The sequence below is a fragment of the Cebus imitator genome, unplaced genomic scaffold (genome assembly GCF_001604975.1).
Source record: "Cebus imitator isolate Cc_AM_T3 unplaced genomic scaffold, Cebus_imitator-1.0 Scaffold449, whole genome shotgun sequence".
NCBI lineage: Eukaryota > Metazoa > Chordata > Mammalia > Primates > Cebidae > Cebus > Cebus imitator.
In genome coordinates this window covers 1,607,725-1,616,597 of record NW_016107764.1, presented here as the reverse complement: position 1 = coordinate 1,616,597, position 8,873 = coordinate 1,607,725, and positions in this window count along the sequence as shown.

Here is an 8,873-nt window from a genome sequence, read left to right as displayed (position 1 = left end):
CATTCTATGCATGAGCTGTCATCTTCCTGGCTTGTGGCAATTAGCTACACAAAACACAAGCATTTTGTTCAGCCATTTAGGCATTTGTGGGCCTGTCCTTGATTTTGAGGGTTTGAACTCATTTTATTCCTCAAAACTGGCCCTGACAATCCCTTATCACATTCCCTGGGCCTGGTGAGACTGAATAGTTTCAAATTTTGGAGGTAAAACAAAACGTAGAGAATTAACAACATTTTAAAGAAAAAGGTCATAAGCCCTACCTGGTTTTGAGAATGCCAGGAAAGGAGTTAAACATTTAAATTATTTAGTATAAAGGCATAGAACAAATTACATTTTTTCAGATAAAGGCAGAATTATTAGATGAATCATAATGTTTTTGAATACAGGCCTGTCCCTGTGTCTCATGAAAGCAGTTTACTTTGTCCCCTTTGCCCTGGTCTAAAGGCTTTGGTTAACTTGAGTTTTTGTCCAGTACTGGTGGGAGTCAGTGCCTTCTTTAGATACATGTGCCCAGGAGTCAAGGCTCTGCAACAGGTTATTAACTGAGCACAAGGATTAGTTAATAACTCCTGATAAGGACAGTTTCAAGGGAGCTGGAGAGAATCCTTTAACGAATTGTCTTCCAATATATAATTATCAGGCTGGAGATGGTGATACTGGACTTCATGGTCTGCCTGGAAACTATAAAAAGATTTTATAATCTCACAGAGATTAATTTTTGTAGATTTAACAAGCCCCAGCAAGAACACTAAATCAGAGACTTAATTTAGGATTTTTATTTTGAGAACATTTGTTAAAGGTATTAAAAGGCTCAAAACAATTGTTCAAAACAGAATCACAGGTCATTGTAACAGTTATTCATTTGACCATGAGTAATAATCAAAAAGACGTTGCAAGCAATGCAGAAAGTCATATAGATGTAAAAACCTTAAGCCTTTTAAATTTCAGTTTTTTTTACAATAGAAAGCCTAATAAAGACAACATAGGAATTATCTTGATAAAACATAAAATCTTACTTTAAAAGCCAGCTGAGAGGCTGGGTGTGGTGGCTCACACCTGTAGTCCCAGAAATTTGGAAGGCCAAGGCGAGTAGATCACTTGAGGTCAGGAGTTTGAGACCAGCCTGGCCAACATGGTGAAACCCCATTTCTACCAAAAAAAAAATGCGAAAATTAGCTGATCATGGTGGTGGGCACCTCTAGTCCCAGCTACTGGGGAGGCTGAGGCAAAAGAATGGCTTGAACCCGGGAGGTGGAAGTTTCAGAGAGCCAAGATTGCACCACTGCACTCCGGCCTGGGCAACAAAGTGAGACCCAGTCTCAAAACAAACAAACAAAAGATAAGCAACAGCAACAACAACAACAACAAAAGTAAAGCCAGCTGATAAAAAGGCAGAGAAAACCTTCTGCAGCATGACTGCTTCTTATGGAAAGCCCATTTAGATAAACTTGAAAGAAGTGCTTGAATGCAGTCAGACGCAGGAACAGTGTTGAGGTTATGAGCACATGTGACTCTTAGGAACAGCAGAAGTTTTCTGATTACACTGAAAATTTAGATGCAGCAAGAAAAGCCAAGAGTATAAAATCAAGTTATACTAGAAGAAAACATTGCTTTTATAGACTTTCAAGATGAAGCATTACAGCATCAGGCCATTACAACAGTTTAAACCAAAGGAAAAAAGGAATACAGGAGCTGACAAAGAGAAGCTGAGGAAGAGAGTCATCTTCTCAGGTCTGCTCAAGAGGAAAAAACTGAAGGAGATGGTCATCATCTCAGGCTTTCTCAGTGGAGGAAAAGCTGAAAAAGGGGGTCATCATCTCAGGCCCGCTCAAGGAGGGAAGGGTTGAAAGCAGTGAGACAGAAAAAATGGAATGTTCCGAAATATGGATCTGAGAAGTGTTCAAGAGAAACAGTTTATAAAATTGAAAGTAAAATTTCTTGTAATTTCATTAAGAGCAAATCAGTACCTTAAGAAAATCTTATTTTGACAGAGGAGACCAATTTTTAGAAAGACTATTATCAATAGCTTCCTTTTAATAATAACCAACTTAATTACATATGAAATTCCTTTCATGAATTCCCCTTCGTGAACTTTATCCGGATATACATGGACCATTTAAGACATGCTTGGACTCTGCCTTGCCCAAACTTTCCCTCTTTCCTAAATAATCAGTCATTTTACTTTAGGACAAAAATGTGCTATACAAGATCCTTTTTTATACAACATTTTTTTCTTTATAATCTTCCTTACCAAAAATACATCTTCATATCCATAACTTTTATTCTTATCTCTTGCTCCCCTACATACTGGCTCCTTTCTACCTTGTTTTGTAGGTAACTATTTTCAAGTTCATCATTTGAATTGACAGTTAGATAACTTCTGAATTAGACAAAATTATTTTTCTTCTCAATAAGGCAAGTTCCTGGGAGTCTTTTGGCCTCCAATGTTGCCCAGAGAGATGCTGAATTAAATAACCCAAAGAATGAAAATCATCAGGACCAGAAGGAAAACAACAGGTGTAAACTTCAGAGCATGCAAACTGAGGATGACGGGTGTTGCTAATGAGGCACAGACGCAGACTGTGAAGGGAACGAGAGGGACCAAGCATTACGTGCTGACAAATATCCCTCTGAGCCTCAAGTGGGCTCTCCACTGCGGTGGCACTGCAGCCCTGGGACCTGAAAGGCTGAAAAGCCCCAGTGGTGGCAGACCTGAAGGATCCCCAGCTCCAGGCTCCCCAGTAGACAGAGCCCAAAGGAGCCCTCGCCTCTGGGCAGGGGCGCTAACCCCCAGTCCCTGGGGGAACATAAAGGAGCCTGAGCGTCCCTGTGTTTCTCAGGGCTTGGAAGGCTGAGCAAGAAATGGGGTTTCACCATGTTGGCCAGGCTGGTCTCATTGCGTACAGGAAACGGGAGCCAGAAGGGAAGGGAAGGGGCAGCTAAGGGCACTTGCTTATCCATGAGTCTGAAAACCGAGGAAGCAAGAGATCCTGCGCTGTTTGGCAGATGTTAGCACTTTTTAGATAAGACCACTCCACAATTCTAGAAATATATTTCACATAGCATAAACTTTTCTTAATTGGAAATCACCCAGATATCCAACAAGCAATTCGTGGAAAGTTGTGGACCAAAGGTTTGATAAAGTAGTCTTTATGGAGGTTTTGTTTTAAAGAAGGCTTTTTCATCATTTTTTTCTTCAGTATTAAATGAGACTCTAATGTTTACATTTGGCCAGAACTGGCTGAACTGTATAAGAAGAACAAAATCTCCAAGTAGCCTTGAATTAGTAATACCACAAACAGTGAGACTCACCTCAACACCGGGAGATAAGCAAGGTCGCTGCTTAGCAGCAGGTTAGTAACAGCAGATTCAAAGCAGGCAGAAAGGAACAGGGAGAAACACATAAAGAGCATTAGAAGCTGCCACCTGAGGGTAGAAACCTCTGGGCCAGCCATTCGGGCTGCCTCAAGGCTGCGGTGCAGCAAAGCAGTGAGCTGCGAGATGATGAGAAGTAGAGCTTTCCCATCCCTGGCAGAGGGGTCAAGGTGGATTTGTTCAGATCACATGCTGGCAAACATCTTGCAAAGTGACTTCCATTCTTCCAGATATACTTCAGGATGTCTAACCCTGTGGGCTGAGCCTCTAACCTGAGTTTCTAGACAAGCATCCTTGCTTCAGCGTGACTTAGCATGCCAGGAGGGACCCCATCTACCAGAGGTGGCCAACTGGTGCTGCAGACGAAACTTCCCTGGCATACAGTCTTGCCTGATGGTCCCTTAGTGCATCAGCAGAAAGATGTGACTGGAAGAGGGTTTTTGGGTCTCATGCAGGAAGGAATTCAGGTCAGTCGCAGAGTGCAGTGAGAAGACATTGATTATTGAAAGCTACTCAGATGCAGAGTAGGGCATCCTGAGAAAGCAAGAGGAGGAACGCACTGTCTTAGTTTTAAACTCCTCTTGTACAGGGGTCTTATGTACGTAAAAAGCGAAGGTTAGCTAATCTATGTCTGTGTGGGTGAGTTGACAGCATGACAAAACTTATTTCTTTGTTGATTTAAAGTCAACCATCCTTGGCATTTTAGTGAGTAAGTACATCAAAGCATGACTATAATTACTTAAAAAGCACGTATGTTATGAGACATGGGGCATCTGGACATTGTGTTTCTGTAGGAGTTTGTCCTTGCAGGCATTACGAAACTCCTTCCTGAGCTGTAAACATCTGTGACCATGGGCGGTGACTGGCAAGGAATGCGCCTTGCTAGTTTTAAAATGGAAGTGGCTTTGAAATGGTGTCACCCTGGCTTTTCCGTAGTGATCTCATCCAAAGCAGTGTACAAATTCAGTGTGATCCCTGTCAAAATTTCAGTGGTATTTCTCACAGAAATAGATAAAAGATCCAGCTGGGCGTGGTGGCTCACGCCTGTAATCTCAGCACTGTGGGAGGCTGACGTGGTCGTGTCATCTGAGATCGGGAGTTCCACTTCATGGATAAAGAATGTTAAGTAGAGGAAGGAGAAGGCCATGTAACCCACACTGCGAAAACCCGGTCGCCAGAGCCCATAGCCAGGCACCTCAGCACACAGTGTGACCGCAGCACGGGACCTGCAGGCCCTACCTTCCTCCTGCCTGGTCCATGGAATCTGACTCCCCGAAGCCACTGGGCCTCCCTGGCCCTGCTCTTGATGAGACGCAGTGGGGCGGCTAAGTGCTGGAAGGCCCTCGTCTCCCTCCAGGGGCAGGGTAGCTACCTCCCTCCCTCCTTCCTGTACTGGCCTCAGCCAGTCGTGGGGGAACCCCCCCAGGGGCTGGACCAAGCCTGGTGCCCTCTGGGGTTGGTGTGTGAGTGCAGTCAAAATAGTGTGTAGGTGTGTGCACAAGTGTATGCGTGCCTGCAGTGTATTCATGTGCAAATGTGAGTGTCAGTTATGTGAGTAAATGTAAATGTGTGTGTGTACATGCAAATGTTTGAGAGTGAATCTCCGTGTATGTGTGAAAGAGGATGTGTTATATGTGAGTGCACACATGTGAGCCAGTGTGTGTCACTGTGATGTGTATGCTCGTGTGTACATGTGTGAGTATATGTACATGTGTGTGAGTATATGTACATGTGTGCATATGCTTGTGTGAGTGTGTGTGTGTGTACTGTGTGTGTGCATTGTGTGTGTGAGTGCATGTGTGGAAGTGTGTGTACATGTGTGCATGTGCTTGTTTGTGTGGGGGGAATGTGTGTACATGTGTGCATGTGCTTGTGTGTGCATGTGGATGAGTGGCTATGTATGTACGCACGTGTGTGCGCTTGTGTGTGTGCATGTGTGGGTATGTGTGTACATGTGTGCATTAACGTGTGTGCGTGGATGTGTGGGTATGTACATGTGTGCATGTGCTTGTTTGTGCATGTGTGTGGATGTGGGGCAGTATGTGTACGTGTGCATGAGCTTATATGTGAGTGTGTGCATGTGTGGATATGTGTACTGTGTGTACATGTGTGCAGATGCTTGTGTGTGTGCGTGTGTGCAGATTTGTGGGTATGTGTGTACATGTGTGCAAGTGCTTGTGTGTGTGTGTGGATGTGCATGTACTTGTGTGTGTGCACATGTGTGGATGTGGGTATGTATGTGTATACATGTGCTTTGTGAGTGTGCATGTGTGTGGATTTGTGGGTATGTGTGTACATGTGTGCAAGTGCTTGTGTGTGTGTGTGGATGTGCATGTACTTGTGTGTGTGCACATGTGTGGATGTGGGTATGTATGTGTATACATGTGCTTTGTGAGTGTGCATGTGTGTGGATTTGTGGGTATGTGTGTACGTGTGTGCATGTGCTCATGTGTGTGCACACGTTTATGGATGTGTGGGTGTGTACATGTGTGCATGTGGTTGTATGTGAGGGTGTATGCCTGTGGGTATGTGTGGGTATGTGTGTATGTGTGTGCATGCACTTGCATGTGTGTGTGTGCACGTGTGGATGTGGGTATGTGTGTATGTGTATGCAGGTGCTTGTGTGTGCGTGTGTGTGGATGTGTGGGTATGCAAGTACGTGTGTGTATGTGCTTGTGTGTGCATGCATGTGTGGATGTGTGGGTAATGTATGTGTGTGCATGTGCGTGTGTGTGCATGTGCCTGGCCCCCCCTCACATGTGTGCATGTGTAGGTATGTGGGGGTGTGTGTGTGTGTATATGCACATGTGTGGATGTGTGGGCGTGTGTGTACATGTGTGCACATGTGTGGGTGTGTGGGTGTGTACATGTGTGCATGTGCTTGTGTGTCAGCACGTCTCTGTGTGTGAGTGTACTGTGTGTGAGTGTATTTGTGTGTGTGAGTGTGTACTATGTATGTGTGTAAAACGAGGAAGAGGTGCAGGGCCGAGGCCAGGGGAGTCTGCAGGGCAGATGGGGGCTGCTGTGTAGAGGGGATTTGAGTGTCCTGGATGCCCTGGCTCACACTGGTTACCAAAGCAGGATTCCACGTGCAAGAGCATTTTGCCAGAAACTCCTGTAAAGGATGAGAGGGAACAGGAGTGGGAGGCCGGCGCTGTGGGACACCACGTAGCTCTGACAGTTGTGGAAGGAGGGGCCTCCTGGATGGCGGGGCCTTTCTGAGATGTCAGCCAGCCTCAGAGATGCCCCAGCCAAAGCTGCCCTAAGAGGAGGCCATGGGGGAGTAGCCCCACCACACCCTGTCATTGACTGGGAGCACTGTGGGGCTGGCGATGGGGCCAGCTCCTCCTCTGGCTGAAGGACCCCAGGGTGCACTGCCACGGCTGCCCAGTGGGGGTGCTGGTGGTTCAGCTATGAGTCTGGCTCCATTCCCACCCTCTGTGCAGGCTTCCGAAGCAACTCTGCAAGCCACATTTCCGCTTAGCCAGCAGGGGCTTCAAGAGGGAGCCTGGGTGATGGTGACCTGGAGGCTGTCCCTGGGCACTCCTGGTAGATGACAGGGTAACTCATCTAACTCACAGCCAGGCTCTGCCCAGGGGGTGCTGGACTTTCCATCCCACGTTGCTGTCAGAGAATTTCAAGGCAGTCTACCTGGAGACGGAAGCCCATGCAGATGTGCCTGCCCTGGCTCGTGAGCTCTTAATGGCCCTTCCTGGCCCACCTCCAGCGCCCCAGCCCTAGGCCCTGCAGGAGCAGGCCATGGCTCAGCCCCAGTCTGCAGGGAAGGCAAGCTGAACTGTCCCAGCTGCACCCTGAAGCCTGCTGGGAGCTGAGAGGGAAGTCTAGACACCTTTGTTTATCCAGTTTGCACCTCCTTGCTCCTGGAAAATACCAGCCACGCCCCATGCCTGGGAACACAGGCATCCCTGCATCCCGGTTCTTGGCTGACTGGATCAGCTGGAAACGTGCACCCTGCCTGCCTGGAACCCAGACTGAGTCATCTGTGTCTCCACCTCGCCGCCCCAGTCTCCGCTCCCAAAGGAACCTGCACAGCTCAGGGAGGAGCCAGCCTGGACGCACCTGGGCAAGCATTCGTGGTGCGGCTGTGTGCCACACTCAGTAAGCAGGAGCCCACAGGCTGGGATCCTTCAAAATGGGTTTCCGAACACTGGTGTCCTCCCTGCTCCAGGGAGGAAGGGGTTGCAGGGACAAGGTTCTGGGTGAGAAGGAAAGAGGGGAAGAAGCAGGGCTGGCCAAGAGCAGGTGCTGGGACACCTTACAATGCCCAACCTTCTCCTGGTGGCTCCCCGGCTCATGACCCTTGACGAGCCCACCAGCCGGAGCCCCCAGCTGCTCTTTGACCCCTTTGTCAAGTGCTCTGTGTCTCTGAGCAAACTGACATTCCTTTGCTTCCCCCAAACTCTGTTCCTAGATCCTAATACATCTTCCAATCGCTATTGCCAGGGCCAGGGCTCAGAACATGAACAGTGACAACCGAAATAATGGAAAGGGTCAGAATCCAGTCTAAAAGAGTTTATTCACATGCTAAGCTGAGAATGACCATCCAGGTAACACAGACCCCAAAGAATGAGGTCAGTGCTCTGACGCTGGAAAGTTAAGTTTTAACTGTTTTACATACTGTTAAAACGAAGACATTTATCAGCCGTACAATTTTTTTTTTCATACAAGGCCACTTTATGAGTTATAGCAATTTGATTACAACTTGTTCTCCTTTTCCAGTTTCAGTCTATTTAACATTCCATCATAGACAATGTGATAGTCGTGAAGTCTTTGTCTAGGAGAAGTAAAAGGGGGGTCAGTTTATAATGAAGATCAACGGTGAAGAGGGAAGTGGTCTTCTCTGGAAACCTGTGGTCTTTTACAGCACACCGTAAATAAGAGAAACAAAGGTTACAGCTGCCTATTTACGTGATTCAGGTCCTATAATCACATTCCTGTAAGTCTCAAAATAATTTGAAGTTCCAACAGCTTTGATTCTGAATTACTTAATTTTTACAGCAGGACCAGCTTTCATGTTTTCCAGAGTCAGGTAATAGTGTGGGGCCACTCTCAGGACTCAGCCTGTGACCACAGTCAGAGATCAGTGTGTGGCCAGAGTTACACACAGCATGAGACCACGACCCTCAGTGTGAGAACAGGTCGCAGTATGTGACCAGGATCGGAGCTCAGTGTGTGTCTAGGATCAGGGCTCATGTGTGTCCAGAGTCAAAACACAGAGTGGAAGCATGATCAGGGCTCCTGTGTAGCCAGGGTCAGAACTAAGTGTGTGTCCAGGGTCAGGGCCAAGTGTGTGTCCAGGGTCAGGGCTAAGTGTGTGTCTGTGGTCATGGTTAAGTGTGTGTCCAGGGTCAGGGCCAAGTGTGTGCCCGGGGTCAGGGCTAAGGGTGTGTCCAGGGTCAGGGGTAAGTGTGTGTCCAGGGTCAGGGCTAAGTGTGTGTCTATGGTCATGGTTAAGTGTGTGTCCAGGGTCAGGGCCA